This window comes from Oncorhynchus mykiss, chromosome 16 (genome assembly GCF_057628025.1).
Source record: "Oncorhynchus mykiss isolate SJ-2025 chromosome 16, ASM5762802v1, whole genome shotgun sequence".
NCBI lineage: Eukaryota > Metazoa > Chordata > Actinopteri > Salmoniformes > Salmonidae > Oncorhynchus > Oncorhynchus mykiss.
Genome location: NC_143037.1, coordinates 73969910 through 73982840, shown reverse-complemented (window position 1 = coordinate 73982840; position 12931 = coordinate 73969910). Strand labels below are relative to the sequence as shown.

General features: G+C 40.5%; 12 non-coding genes across 12 annotated transcripts; all 12 read left to right on the top strand.

The window, feature by feature from the left end:
- Positions 1-149: 149 nt before the first annotated feature.
- Positions 150-223, top strand: trnat-agu (transfer RNA threonine (anticodon AGU)). Its single transcript has one exon. It is a non-coding gene; the product is annotated as a tRNA-Thr (tRNA).
- A 284-nt stretch (positions 224-507) lies between these two features.
- On the top strand, positions 508-579 carry trnah-gug (transfer RNA histidin (anticodon GUG)). Its single transcript has one exon. It is a non-coding gene; the product is annotated as a tRNA-His (tRNA).
- A 1306-nt stretch (positions 580-1885) lies between these two features.
- On the top strand, positions 1886-1957 carry trnah-gug (transfer RNA histidin (anticodon GUG)). The gene has a single exon. It is a non-coding gene; the product is annotated as a tRNA-His (tRNA).
- Positions 1958-2904: 947 nt separating this feature from the next.
- On the top strand, positions 2905-2978 carry trnat-agu (transfer RNA threonine (anticodon AGU)). Its single transcript has one exon. It is a non-coding gene; the product is annotated as a tRNA-Thr (tRNA).
- Positions 2979-5657: 2679 nt separating this feature from the next.
- trnat-agu (transfer RNA threonine (anticodon AGU)) lies at positions 5658-5731 on the top strand. The gene has a single exon. It is a non-coding gene; the product is annotated as a tRNA-Thr (tRNA).
- A 284-nt stretch (positions 5732-6015) lies between these two features.
- Positions 6016-6087, top strand: trnah-gug (transfer RNA histidin (anticodon GUG)). The gene has a single exon. It is a non-coding gene; the product is annotated as a tRNA-His (tRNA).
- Positions 6088-7034: 947 nt separating this feature from the next.
- Positions 7035-7108, top strand: trnat-agu (transfer RNA threonine (anticodon AGU)). The gene has a single exon. It is a non-coding gene; the product is annotated as a tRNA-Thr (tRNA).
- A 1303-nt stretch (positions 7109-8411) lies between these two features.
- trnat-agu (transfer RNA threonine (anticodon AGU)) lies at positions 8412-8485 on the top strand. Its single transcript has one exon. It is a non-coding gene; the product is annotated as a tRNA-Thr (tRNA).
- A 1302-nt stretch (positions 8486-9787) lies between these two features.
- Positions 9788-9861, top strand: trnat-agu (transfer RNA threonine (anticodon AGU)). The gene has a single exon. It is a non-coding gene; the product is annotated as a tRNA-Thr (tRNA).
- Positions 9862-11164: 1303 nt separating this feature from the next.
- trnat-agu (transfer RNA threonine (anticodon AGU)) lies at positions 11165-11238 on the top strand. The gene has a single exon. It is a non-coding gene; the product is annotated as a tRNA-Thr (tRNA).
- Positions 11239-11522: 284 nt separating this feature from the next.
- trnah-gug (transfer RNA histidin (anticodon GUG)) lies at positions 11523-11594 on the top strand. Its single transcript has one exon. It is a non-coding gene; the product is annotated as a tRNA-His (tRNA).
- Positions 11595-12541: 947 nt separating this feature from the next.
- Positions 12542-12615, top strand: trnat-agu (transfer RNA threonine (anticodon AGU)). Its single transcript has one exon. It is a non-coding gene; the product is annotated as a tRNA-Thr (tRNA).
- Positions 12616-12931: the final 316 nt, after the last annotated feature.

Sequence of the window (12931 nt, the reverse complement as noted above, 5' to 3'; positions counted from 1 at the left end):
TGAAGGTGTCTGTATCGTTTCCAATATTAGTAAAAGACATCTCTTTTGTGATGTGATTTTGCTAGACAGAGATGTGGGTTAAATTAATGAGACTGGTTTGATTCAAATAGGTGTGGGTGTTCACATCTGCAACATATATGACTTTTATGGGTGCTGTGGCTTAGTTGGTTAAAGTGCCTGTCTAGTAAACAGGAGATCCTGAGTTCAAATCTCAGCAGTACCTTTTTATTGGTCACATTGGTGGAGAAGGTCAGAGGGGAGGGCACTCAGGTTTTCTCACCAATGGGTTTAGAGAATTAGAGATGACGTGAGGAGGATGCAATTGAGATATTCCAATGTCACGGAAAAAGGGCACTTTTTGAATGAGAAAAAACCTACCGACTGTGTAAAGCTCCATTGTTTCTTCAGTTTATTCATTATCGAGACCAAAATGAAAAGAGTTTAGCCAGCTTGTGCACATCACTTTCACAGTCTATGTAGGCTTTACAAAGCCACCTCTTGAAGCCGGCCGTGATCGTATAGTGGTTAGTACTCTGCGTTGTGGTCGCAGCAACCCCGGTTCGAATCCGGGTCACGGCACTGCAATGTAATTTTAGAAGGGTGGTTTTTTTGAATTGAGTTAAGACTTGCAATGCAAGCTAAGAAACTCAGCAACTCTGCCGTTTGACAAAGTTCCCCACCATATTGTAGGTTAATTACTTACACGAAATCATTCATCTGCTGTTTCAGACGTTTTTACCATTTTTAAGCTCGAGAGCCAAATGAGAAATGCAGTGTCCTCGAACGACCAACATTATGAAGAAATAGTATATGATTCTGAATGTTCACTCATATCTCGCGACCCACCTATGACATGTTAATAACCGCTTTGGGTCCCAAATCATAGTTTAAGAATTCATGTCAGAGGTTCTTGAGTTTATTCATCTCGAGACCCAAATGAAAAATGTACTGTCCTCGAATGATCATAGTTACGAAGAAATAGTATGTGATTACCATTGATTACTGATATCTCGCTACCCACCTCTCACCAGTGTTGCCAACTTAGCGACTTTGTCGCTATATTTAGTGAGTATTCAGAAAAAAGACAAGAATCGACAGAAGAAAGTTCAATTGTAGTTCTAAACATACTTAGGGTGTTTTTTACTCACTTTTTGTCTCTCCCGAGGCGTTATTCCTCTCTCCTACAGCGTCAATCACAATTACATCCACTTGGCCAATTATGAAAATTATGTGATGACGTCATTTAGCGACTTCTAGCTACTTTTAGGACCAGCAATAGCTACTTTCCTTCCTGAGGATCTGGCAACACTGCCTCTCACATGCTCAGGCCCACTTTGCGTCCCAAAACGTAGCTTAAGAAACCCTGTTGCTAGACAATTGAAGGTGTCTGTATCGTTTCCAATATTAGTAAAAGACATCTCTTTTGTGATGTGATTTTGCTAGACAGAGATGTGGGTTAAATTAATGAGACTGGTTTGATTCAAATAGGTGTGGGTGTTCACATCTGCAACATATATGACTTTTATGGGTGCTGTGGCTTAGTTGGTTAAAGTGCCTGTCTAGTAAACAGGAGATCCTGAGTTCAAATCTCAGCAGTATCTTTTTATTGGTCACATTGGTGGAGAAGGTCAGAGGGGAGGGCACTCAGGTTTTCTCACCAATGGGTTTAGAGAATTAGAGATGACGTGAGGAGGATGCAATTGAGATATTCCAATGTCACGGAAAAAGGGCACTTTTTGAATGAGAAAAAACCTACCGACTGTGTAAAGCTCCATTGTTTCTTCAGTTTATTCATTATCGAGACCAAAATGAAAAGAGTTTAGCCAGCTTGTGCACATCACTTTCACAGTCTATGTAGGCTTTACAAAGCCACCTCTTGAAGCCGGCCGTGATCGTATAGTGGTTAGTACTCTGCGTTGTGGTCGCAGCAACCCCGGTTCGAATCCGGGTCACGGCACTGCAATGTAATTTTAGAAGGGTGGTTTTTTGAATTGAGTTAAGACTTGCTATGCAAGCTAAGAAACTCAGCAACTCTGCCGTTTGACAAAGTTCCCCACCATATTGTAGGTTAATTACTTACACGAAATCATTCATCTGCTGTTTCAGACGTTTTTACCATTTTTAAGCTCGAGAGCCAAATGAGAAATGCAGTGTCCTCGAACGACCAACATTATGAAGAAATAGTATATGATTCTGAATGTTCACTCATATCTCGCGACCCACCTATGACATGTTAATAACCGCTTTGGGTCCCAAATCATAGTTTAAGAATTCATGTCAGAGGTTCTTGAGTTTATTCATCTCGAGACCCAAATGAAAAATGTACTGTCCTCGAATGATCATAGTTACGAAGAAATAGTATGTGATTACCATTGATTACTGATATCTCGCTACCCACCTCTCACCAGTGTTGCCAACTTAGCGACTTTGTCGCTATATTTAGTGAGTATTCAGAAAAAAGACAAGAATCGACAGAAGAAAGTTCAATTGTAGTTCTAAACATACTTAGGGTGTTTTTTACTCACTTTTTGTCTCTCCCGAGGCGTTATTCCTCTCTCCTACAGCGTCAATCACAATTACATCCACTTGGCCAATTATGAAAATTATGTGATGACGTCATTTAGCGACTTCTAGCTACTTTTAGGACCAGCAATAGCTACTTTCCTTCCTGAGGATCTGGCAACACTGCCTCTCACATGCTCAGGCCCACTTTGCGTCCCAAAACGTAGCTTAAGAAACCCTGTTGCTAGACAATTGAAGGTGTCTGTATCGTTTCCAATATTAGTAAAAGACATCTCTTTTGTGATGTGATTTTGCTAGACAGAGATGTGGGTTAAATTAATGAGACTGGTTTGATTCAAATAGGTGTGGGTGTTCACATCTGCAACATATATGACTTTTATGGGTGCTGTGGCTTAGTTGGTTAAAGTGCCTGTCTAGTAAACAGGAGATCCTGAGTTCAAATCTCAGCAGTACCTTTTTATTGTTCACATTGGTGGAGAAGGTCAGAGGGGAGGGCACTCAGGTTTTCTCACCAATGGGTTTAGAGAATTAGAGATGACGTGAGGAGGATGCAATTGAGATATTCCAATGTCACGGAAAAAGGGCACTTTTTGAATGAGAAAAAACCTACCGACTGTGTAAAGCTCCACTGTTTCTTCAGTTTATTCATTATCGAGACCAAAATGAAAAGAGTTTAGCCAGCTTGTGCACATCACTTTCACAGCCTATGTAGGCTTTACAAAGCCAACTCTTGTAGCCGGCCGTGATCGTATAGTGGTTAGTACTCTGCGTTGTGGTCGCAGCAACCCCGGTTCGAATCCGGGTCATGGCACTGCAATGTAATTTTAGAAGGGTTGTTTTTTGAATGAGTTAAGACTTACTATGCAAGCTAAGAAACTCAGCAACTCTGCCGTTTGACAAAGTTCCCCACCATATTGTAGGTTAATTACTTACACGAAATGATTCATCTGCTGTTTCAGACGTTTTTACAATTTTTAAGCTCCAGACCAAATGAGAAATGCAGTGTCCTCGAACGACCAACATTATGAAGAAATAGTATATGATTCTGAATGTTCACTCATATCTCGCGACCCACCTATGACATGTTAATAACCGCTTTGGGTCCCAAATCATAGTTTAAGAATTCATGTCAGAGGTTCTTGAGTTTATTCATCTCGAGACCCAAATGAAAAATGTACTGTCCTCGAATGATCATAGTTACGAAGAAATAGTATGTGATTACCATTGATTACTGATATCTCGCTACCCACCTCTCACCAGTGTTGCCAACTTAGCGACTTTGTCGCTATATTTAGGAGGTATTCAGAAAAAAGACAAGAATCGACAGAAGAAAGTTCAATTGTAGTTCTAAACATACTTAGGGTGTTTTTTTACTCACTTTTTGTCTCTCCCGAGACGTTATTCCTCTCTCCTACAGCGTCAATCACAATTACATCCACTTGGCCAATTATGAAAATTATGTGATGACGTCATTTAGCGACTTCTAGCTACTTTTAGGACCAGCAATAGCTACTTTCCTTCCTGAGGATTTGGCAACACTGCCTCTCACATGCTCAGGCCCACTTAGCGTCCCAAAACGTAGCTTAAGAAACCCTGTTGCTAGACAATTGAAGGTGTCTGTATCGTTTCCAATATTAGTAAAATACATCTCTTTTGTGATGTGATTTTGCTAGACAGAGATGTGGGTTAAATTAATGAGACTGGTTTGATTCAAATAGGTGTGGGTGTTCACATCTGCAACATATATGACTTTTATGGGTGCTGTGGCTTAGTTGGTTAAAGTGCCTGTCTAGTTAACAGGAGATCCTGAGTTCAAATCTCAGCAGTACCTTTTTATTGTTCACATTGGTGGAGAAGGTCAGAGGGGAGGGCACTCAAGTTTCCTCACCAATGGGTTTAGAGAATTAGAGATGACGTGAGGAGGATGCAATTGAGATATTCCAATGTCACGGAAAAAGGGCACTTTTTGAATGAGAAAAAACCTACCGACTGTGTAAAGCTCCACTGTTTCTTCAGTTTATTCATTATCGAGACCAAAATGAAAAGAGTTTAGCCAGCTTGTGCACATCACTTTCACAGCCTATGTAGGCTTTACAAAGCCAGCTCTTGTAGCCGGCTGTGATCGTATAGTGGTTAGTACTCTGCGTTGTGGTCGCAGCAACCCCGGTTCGAATCCGGGTCATGGCACTGCAATGTAATTTTAGAAGGGTTGTTTTTTTAATGAGTTAAGACTTACTATGCAAGCTAAGAAACTCAGCAACTCTGCCGTTTGACAAAGTTCCCCACCATATTGTAGGTTAATTACTTACACGAAATGATTCATCTGCTGTTTCAGACGTTTTTACCATTTTTAAGCTCCAGAGCCAAATGAGAAATGCAGTGTCCTCGAACGACCAACATTATGAAGAAATAGTATATGATTCTGAATGTTCACTCATATCTCGCGACCCACCTATGACATGTTAATAACCGCTTTGGGTCCCAAATCATAGTTTAAGAATTCATGTCAGAGGTTCTTGAGTTTATTCATCTCAAGACCCAAATGAAAAATGTACTGTCCTCGAATGATCATAGTTACGAAGAAATAGTATGTGATTACCATTGATTACTGATATCTCGCTACCCACCTCTCACCAGTGTTGCCAACTTAGCGACTTTGTCGCTATATTTAGGAGGTATTCAGAAAAAAGACAAGAATCGACAGAAGAAAGTTCAATTGTAGTTCTAAACATACTTAGGGTGTTTTTTTACTCACTTTTTGTCTCTCCCGAGACGTTATTCGTCTCTCCTACAGCGTCAATCACAATTACACCCACTTGGCCAATTATGAAAATTATGTGATGACGTCATTTAGCGACTTCTAGCTACTTTTAGGACCAGCAATAGCTACTTTCCTTCCTGAGGATTTGGCAACACTGCCTCTCACATGCTCAGGCCCACTTTGCGTCCCAAAACGTAGCTTAAGAAACCCTGTTGCTAGACAATTGAAGGTGTCTGTATCGTTTCCAATATTAGTAAAATACATCTCTTTTGTGATGTGATTTTGCTAGACAGAGATGTGGGTTAAATTAATGAGACTGGTTTGATTCAAATAGGTGTGGGTGTTCACATCTGCAACATATATGACTTTTATGGGTGCTGTGGCTTAGTTGGTTAAAGTGCCTGTCTAGTAAACAGGAGATCCTGAGTTCAAATCTCAGCAGTACCTTTTTATTGTTCACATTGGTGGAGAAGGTCAGAGGGGAGGGCACTCAGGTTTTCTCACCAATGGGTTTAGAGAATTAGAGATGACGTGAGGAGGATGCAATTGAGATATTCCAATGTCACGGAAAAAGGGCACTTTTTGAATGAGAAAAAACCTACCGACTGTGTAAAGCTCCACTGTTTCTTCAGTTTATTCATTATCGAGACCAAAATGAAAAGAGTTTAGCCAGCTTGTGCACATCACTTTCACAGCCTATGTAGGCTTTACAAAGCCACCTCTTGAAGCCGGCCGTGATCGTATAGTGGTTAGTACTCTGCGTTGTGGTCGCAGCAACCCCGGTTCGAATCCGGGTCACGGCACTGCAATGTAATTTTAGAAGGGTGGTTTTTTGAATTGAGTTAAGACTTGCTATGCAAGCTAAGAAACTCAGCAACTCTGCCGTTTGACAAAGTTCCCCACCATATTGTAGGTTAATTACTTACACGAAATCATTCATCTGCTGTTTCAGACGTTTTTACCATTTTTAAGCTCGAGAGCCAAATGAGAAATGCAGTGTCCTCGAATGACCAACATTATGAAGAAATAGTATATGATTCTGAATGTTCACTCATATCTCGCGACCCACCTATGACATGTTAATAACCGCTTTGGGTCCCAAATCATAGTTTAAGAATTCATGTCAGAGGTTCTTGAGTTTATTCATCTCGAGACCCAAATGAAAAATGTACTGTCCTCGAATGATCATAGTTACGAAGAAATAGTATGTGATTACCATTGATTACTGATATCTCGCTACCCACCTCTCACCAGTGTTGCCAACTTAGCGACTTTGTCGCTATATTTAGTGAGTATTCAGAAAAAAGACAAGAATCGACAGAAGAAAGTTCAATTGTAGTTCTAAACATACTTAGGGTGTTTTTTACTCACTTTTTGTCTCTCCCGAGGCGTTATTCCTCTCTCCTACAGCGTCAATCACAATTACATCCACTTGGCCAATTATGAAAATTATGTGATGACGTCATTTAGCGACTTCTAGCTACTTTTAGGACCAGCAATAGCTACTTTCCTTCCTGAGGATCTGGCAACACTGCCTCTCACATGCTCAGGCCCACTTTGCGTCCCAAAACGTAGCTTAAGAAACCCTGTTGCTAGACAATTGAAGGTGTCTGTATCGTTTCCAATATTAGTAAAAGACATCTCTTTTGTGATGTGATTTTGCTAGACAGAGATGTGGGTTAAATTAATGAGACTGGTTTGATTCAAATAGGTGTGGGTGTTCACATCTGCAACATATATGACTTTTATGGGTGCTGTGGCTTAGTTGGTTAAAGTGCCTGTCTAGTAAACAGGAGATCCTGAGTTCAAATCTCAGCAGTACCTTTTTATTGTTCACATTGGTGGAGAAGGTCAGAGGGGAGGGCACTCAAGTTTCCTCACCAATGGGTTTAGAGAATTAGAGATGACGTGAGGAGGATGCAATTGAGATATTCCAATGTCACGGAAAAAGGGCACTTTTTGAATGAGAAAAAACCTACCGACTGTGTAAAGCTCCACTGTTTCTTCAGTTTATTCATTATCGAGACCAAAATTAAAAGAGTTTAGCCAGCTTGTGCACATCACTTTCACAGCCTATGTAGGCTTTACAAAGCCAGCTCTTGTAGCCGGCTGTGATCGTATAGTGGTTAGTACTCTGCGTTGTGGTCGCAGCAACCCCGGTTCGAATCCGGGTCACGGCACTGCAATGTAATTTTAGAAGGGTTGTTTTTTGAATGAGTTAAGACTTACTATGCAAGCTAAGAAACTCAGCAACTCTGCCGTTTGACAAAGTTCCCCACCATATTGTAGGTTAATTACTTACACGAAATGATTCATCTGCTGTTTCAGACGTTTTTACCATTTTTAAGCTCCAGAGCCAAATGAGAAATGCAGTGTCCTCGAACGACCAACATTATGAAGAAATAGTATATGATTCTGAATGTTCACTCATATCTCGCGACCCACCTATGACATGTTAATAACCGCTTTGGGTCCCAAATCATAGTTTAAGAATTCATGTCAGAGGTTCTTGAGTTTATTCATCTCAAGACCCAAATGAAAAATGTACTGTCCTCGAATGATCATAGTTACGAAGAAATAGTATGTGATTACCATTGATTACTGATATCTCGCTACCCACCTCTCACCAGTGTTGCCAACTTAGCGACTTTGTCGCTATATTTAGGAGGTATTCAGAAAAAAGACAAGAATCGACAGAAGAAAGTTCAATTGTAGTTCTAAACATACTTAGGGTGTTTTTTTACTCACTTTTTGTCTCTCCCGAGACGTTATTCCTCTCTCCTACAGCGTCAATCACAATTAAATCCACTTGGCCAATTATGAAAATTATGTGATGACGTCATTTAGCGACTTCTAGCTACTTTTAGGACCAGCAATAGCTACTTTCCTTCCTAAGGATTTGGCAACACTGCCTCTCACATGCTCAGGCCCACTTTGCGTCCCAAAACGTAGCTTAAGAAACCCTGTTGCTAGACAATTGAAGGTGTCTGTATCGTTTCCAATATTAGTAAAATACATCTCTTTTGTGATGTGATTTTGCTAGACAGAGATGTGGGTTAAATTAATGAGACTGGTTTGATTCAAATAGGTGTGGGTGTTCACATCTGCAACATATATGACTTTTATGGGTGCTGTGGCTTAGTTGGTTAAAGTGCCTGTCTAGTAAACAGGAGATCCTGAGTTCAAATCTCAGCAGTACCTTTTTATTGTTCACATTGGTGGAGAAGGTCAGAGGGGAGGGCACTCAGGTTTTCTCACCAATGGGTTTAGAGAATTAGAGATGACGTGAGGAGGATGCAATTGAGATATTCCAATGTCACGGAAAAAGGGCACTTTTTGAATGAGAAAAAACCTACCGACTGTGTAAAGCTCCACTGTTTCTTCAGTTTATTCATTATCGAGACCAAAATGAAAAGAGTTTAGCCAGCTTGTGCACATCACTTTCACAGCCTATGTAGGCTTTACAAAGCCAACTCTTGTAGCCGGCCGTGATCGTATAGTGGTTAGTACTCTGCGTTGTGGTCGCAGCAACCCCGGTTCGAATCCGGGTCATGGCACTGCAATGTAATTTTAGAAGGGTTGTTTTTTGAATGAGTTAAGACTTACTATGCAAGCTAAGAAACTCAGCAACTCTGCCGTTTGACAAAGTTCCCCACCATATTGTAGGTTAATTACTTACACGAAATGATTCATCTGCTGTTTCAGACGTTTTTACCATTTTTAAGCTCCAGACCAAATGAGAAATGCAGTGTCCTCGAACGACCAACATTATGAAGAAATAGTATATGATTCTGAATGTTCACTCATATCTCGCGACCCACCTATGACATGTTAATAACCGCTTTGGGTCCCAAATCATAGTTTAAGAATTCATGTCAGAGGTTCTTGAGTTTATTCATCTCGAGACCCAAATGAAAAATGTACTGTCCTCGAATGATCATAGTTACGAAGAAATAGTATGTGATTACCATTGATTACTGATATCTCGCTACCCACCTCTCACCAGTGTTGCCAACTTAGCGACTTTGTCGCTATATTTAGGAGGTATTCAGAAAAAAGACAAGAATCGACAGAAGAAAGTTCAATTGTAGTTCTAAACATACTTAGGGTGTTTTTTTACTCACTTTTTGTCTCTCCCGAGACGTTATTCCTCTCTCCTACAGCGTCAATCACAATTACATCCACTTGGCCAATTATGAAAATTATGTGATGACGTCATTTAGCGACTTCTAGCTACTTTTAGGACCAGCAATAGCTACTTTCCTTCCTGAGGATTTGGCAACACTGCCTCTCACATGCTCAGGCCCACTTAGCGTCCCAAAACGTAGCTTAAGAAACCCTGTTGCTAGACAATTGAAGGTGTCTGTATCGTTTCCAATATTAGTAAAATACATCTCTTTTGTGATGTGATTTTGCTAGACAGAGATGTGGGTTAAATTAATGAGACTGGTTTGATTCAAATAGGTGTGGGTGTTCACATCTGCAACATATATGACTTTTATGGGTGCTGTGGCTTAGTTGGTTAAAGTGCCTGTCTAGTAAACAGGAGATCCTGAGTTCAAATCTCAGCAGTACCTTTTTATTGTTCACATTGGTGGAGAAGGTCAGAGGGGAGGGCACTCAAGTTTCCTCACCAATGGGTTTAGAGAATTAGAGATGACGTGAGGAGGATGCAATTGAGATATTCCAATGTCACGGAAAAAGGGCACTTTTTGAATGAGAAAAAACCTACCGACTGTGTAAAGCTCCACTGTTTCTTCAGTTTATTCATTATCGAGACCAAAATGAAAAGAGTTTAGCCAGCTTGTGCACATCACTTTCACAGCCTATGTAGGCTTTACAAAGCCAGCTCTTGTAGCCGGCTGTGATCGTATAGTGGTTAGTACTCTGCGTTGTGGTCGCAGCAACCCCGGTTCGAATCCGGGTCATGGCACTGCAATGTAATTTTAGAAGGGTTGTTTTTTGAATGAGTTAAGACTTACTATGCAAGCTAAGAAACTCAGCAACTCTGCCGTTTGACAAAGTTCCCCACCATATTGTAGGTTAATTACTTACACAAAATGATTCATCTGCTGTTTCAGACGTTTTTACCATTTTTAAGCTCCAGAGCCAAATGAGAAATGCAGTGTCCTCGAACGACCAACATTATGAAGAAATAGTATATGATTCTGAATGTTCACTCATATCTCGCGACCCACCTATGACATGTTAATAACCGCTTTGGGTCCCAAATCATAGTTTAAGAATTCATGTCAGAGGTTCTTGAGTTTATTCATCTCAAGACCCAAATGAAAAATGTACTGTCCTCGAATGATCATAGTTACGAAGAAATAGTATGTGATTACCATTGATTACTGATATCTCGCTACCCACCTCTCACCAGTGTTGCCAACTTAGCGACTTTGTCGCTATATTTAGGAGGTATTCAGAAAAAAGACAAGAATCGACAGAAGAAAGTTCAATTGTAGTTCTAAACATACTTAGGGTGTTTTTTTACTCACTTTTTGTCTCTCCCGAGACGTTATTCGTCTCTCCTACAGCGTCAATCACAATTACATCCACTTGGCCAATTATGAAAATTATGTGATGACGTCATTTAGCGACTTCTAGCTACTTTTAGGACCAGCAATAGCTACTTTCCTTCCTGAGGATTTGGCAACACTGCCTCTCACATGCTCAGGCCCACTTTGCGTCCCAAAACGTAGCTTAAGAAACCCTGTTGCTAGACAATTGAAGGTGTCTGTATCGTTTCCAATATTAGTAAAATACATCTCTTTTGTGATGTGATTTTGCTAGACAGAGATGTGGGTTAAATTAATGAGACTGGTTTGATTCAAATAGGTGTGGGTGTTCACATCTGCAACATATATGACTTTTATGGGTGCTGTGGCTTAGTTGGTTAAAGTGCCTGTCTAGTAAACAGGAGATCCTGAGTTCAAATCTCAGCAGTACCTTTTTATTGTTCACATTGGTGGAGAAGGTCAGAGGGGAGGGCACTCAGGTTTTCTCACCAATGGGTTTAGAGAATTAGAGATGACGTGAGGAGGATGCAATTGAGATATTCCAATGTCACGGAAAAAGGGCACTTTTTGAATGAGAAAAAACCTACCGACTGTGTAAAGCTCCATTGTTTCTTCAGTTTATTCATTATCGAGACCAAAATGAAAAGAGTTTAGCCAGCTTGTGCACATCACTTTCACAGTCTATGTAGGCTTTACAAAGCCACCTCTTGAAGCCGGCCGTGATCGTATAGTGGTTAGTACTCTGCGTTGTGGTCGCAGCAACCCCGGTTCGAATCCGGGTCACGGCACTGCAATGTAATTTTAGAAGGGTGGTTTTTTGAATTGAGTTAAGACTTGCTATGCAAGCTAAGAAACTCAGCAACTCTGCCGTTTGACAAAGTTCCCCACCATATTGTAGGTTAATTACTTACACGAAATCATTCATCTGCTGTTTCAGACGTTTTTACCATTTTTAAGCTCGAGAGCCAAATGAGAAATGCAGTGTCCTCGAATGACCAACATTATGAAGAAATAGTATATGATTCTGAATGTTCACTCATATCTCGCGACCCACCTATGACATGTTAATAACCGCTTTGGGTCCCAAATCATAGTTTAAGAATTCATGTCAGAGGTTCTTGAGTTTATTCATCTCGAGACCCAAATGAAAAATGTACTGTCCTCGAATGATCATAGTTACGAAGAAATAGTATGTGATTACCATTGATTACTGATATCTCGCTACCCACCTCTCACCAGTGTTGCCAACTTAGCGACTTTGTCGCTATATTTAGTGAGTATTCAGAAAAAAGACAAGAATCGACAGAAGAAAGTTCAATTGTAGTTCTAAACATACTTAGGGTGTTTTTTACTCACTTTTTGTCTCTCCCGAGGCGTTATTCCTCTCTCCTACAGCGTCAATCACAATTACATCCACTTGGCCAATTATGAAAATTATGTGATGACGTCATTTAGCGACTTCTAGCTACTTTTAGGACCAGCAATAGCTACTTTCCTTCCTGAGGATCTGGCAACACTGCCTCTCACATGCTCAGGCCCACTTTGCGTCCCAAAACGTAGCTTAAGAAACCCTGTTGCTAGACAATTGAAGGTGTCTGTATCGTTTCCAATATTAGTAAAAGACATCTCTTTTGTGATGTGATTTTGCTAGACAGAGATGTGGGTTAAATTAATGAGACTGGTTTGATTCAAATAGGTGTGGGTGTTCACATCTGCAACATATATGACTTTTATGGGTGCTGTGGCTTAGTTGGTTAAAGTGCCTGTCTAGTAAACAGGAGATCCTGAGTTCAAATCTCAGCAGTACCTTTTTATTGTTCACATTGGTGGAGAAGGTCAGAGGGGAGGGCACTCAAGTTTCCTCACCAATGGGTTTAGAGAATTAGAGATGACGTGAGGAGGATGCAATTGAGATATTCCAATGTCACGGAAAAAGGGCACTTTTTGAATGAGAAAAAACCTACCGACTGTGTAAAGCTCCACTGTTTCTTCAGTTTATTCATTATCGAGACCAAAATTAAAAGAGTTTAGCCAGCTTGTGCACATCACTTTCACAGCCTATGTAGGCTTTACAAAGCCAGCTCTTGTAGCCGGCTGTGATCGTATAGTGGTTAGTACTCTGCGT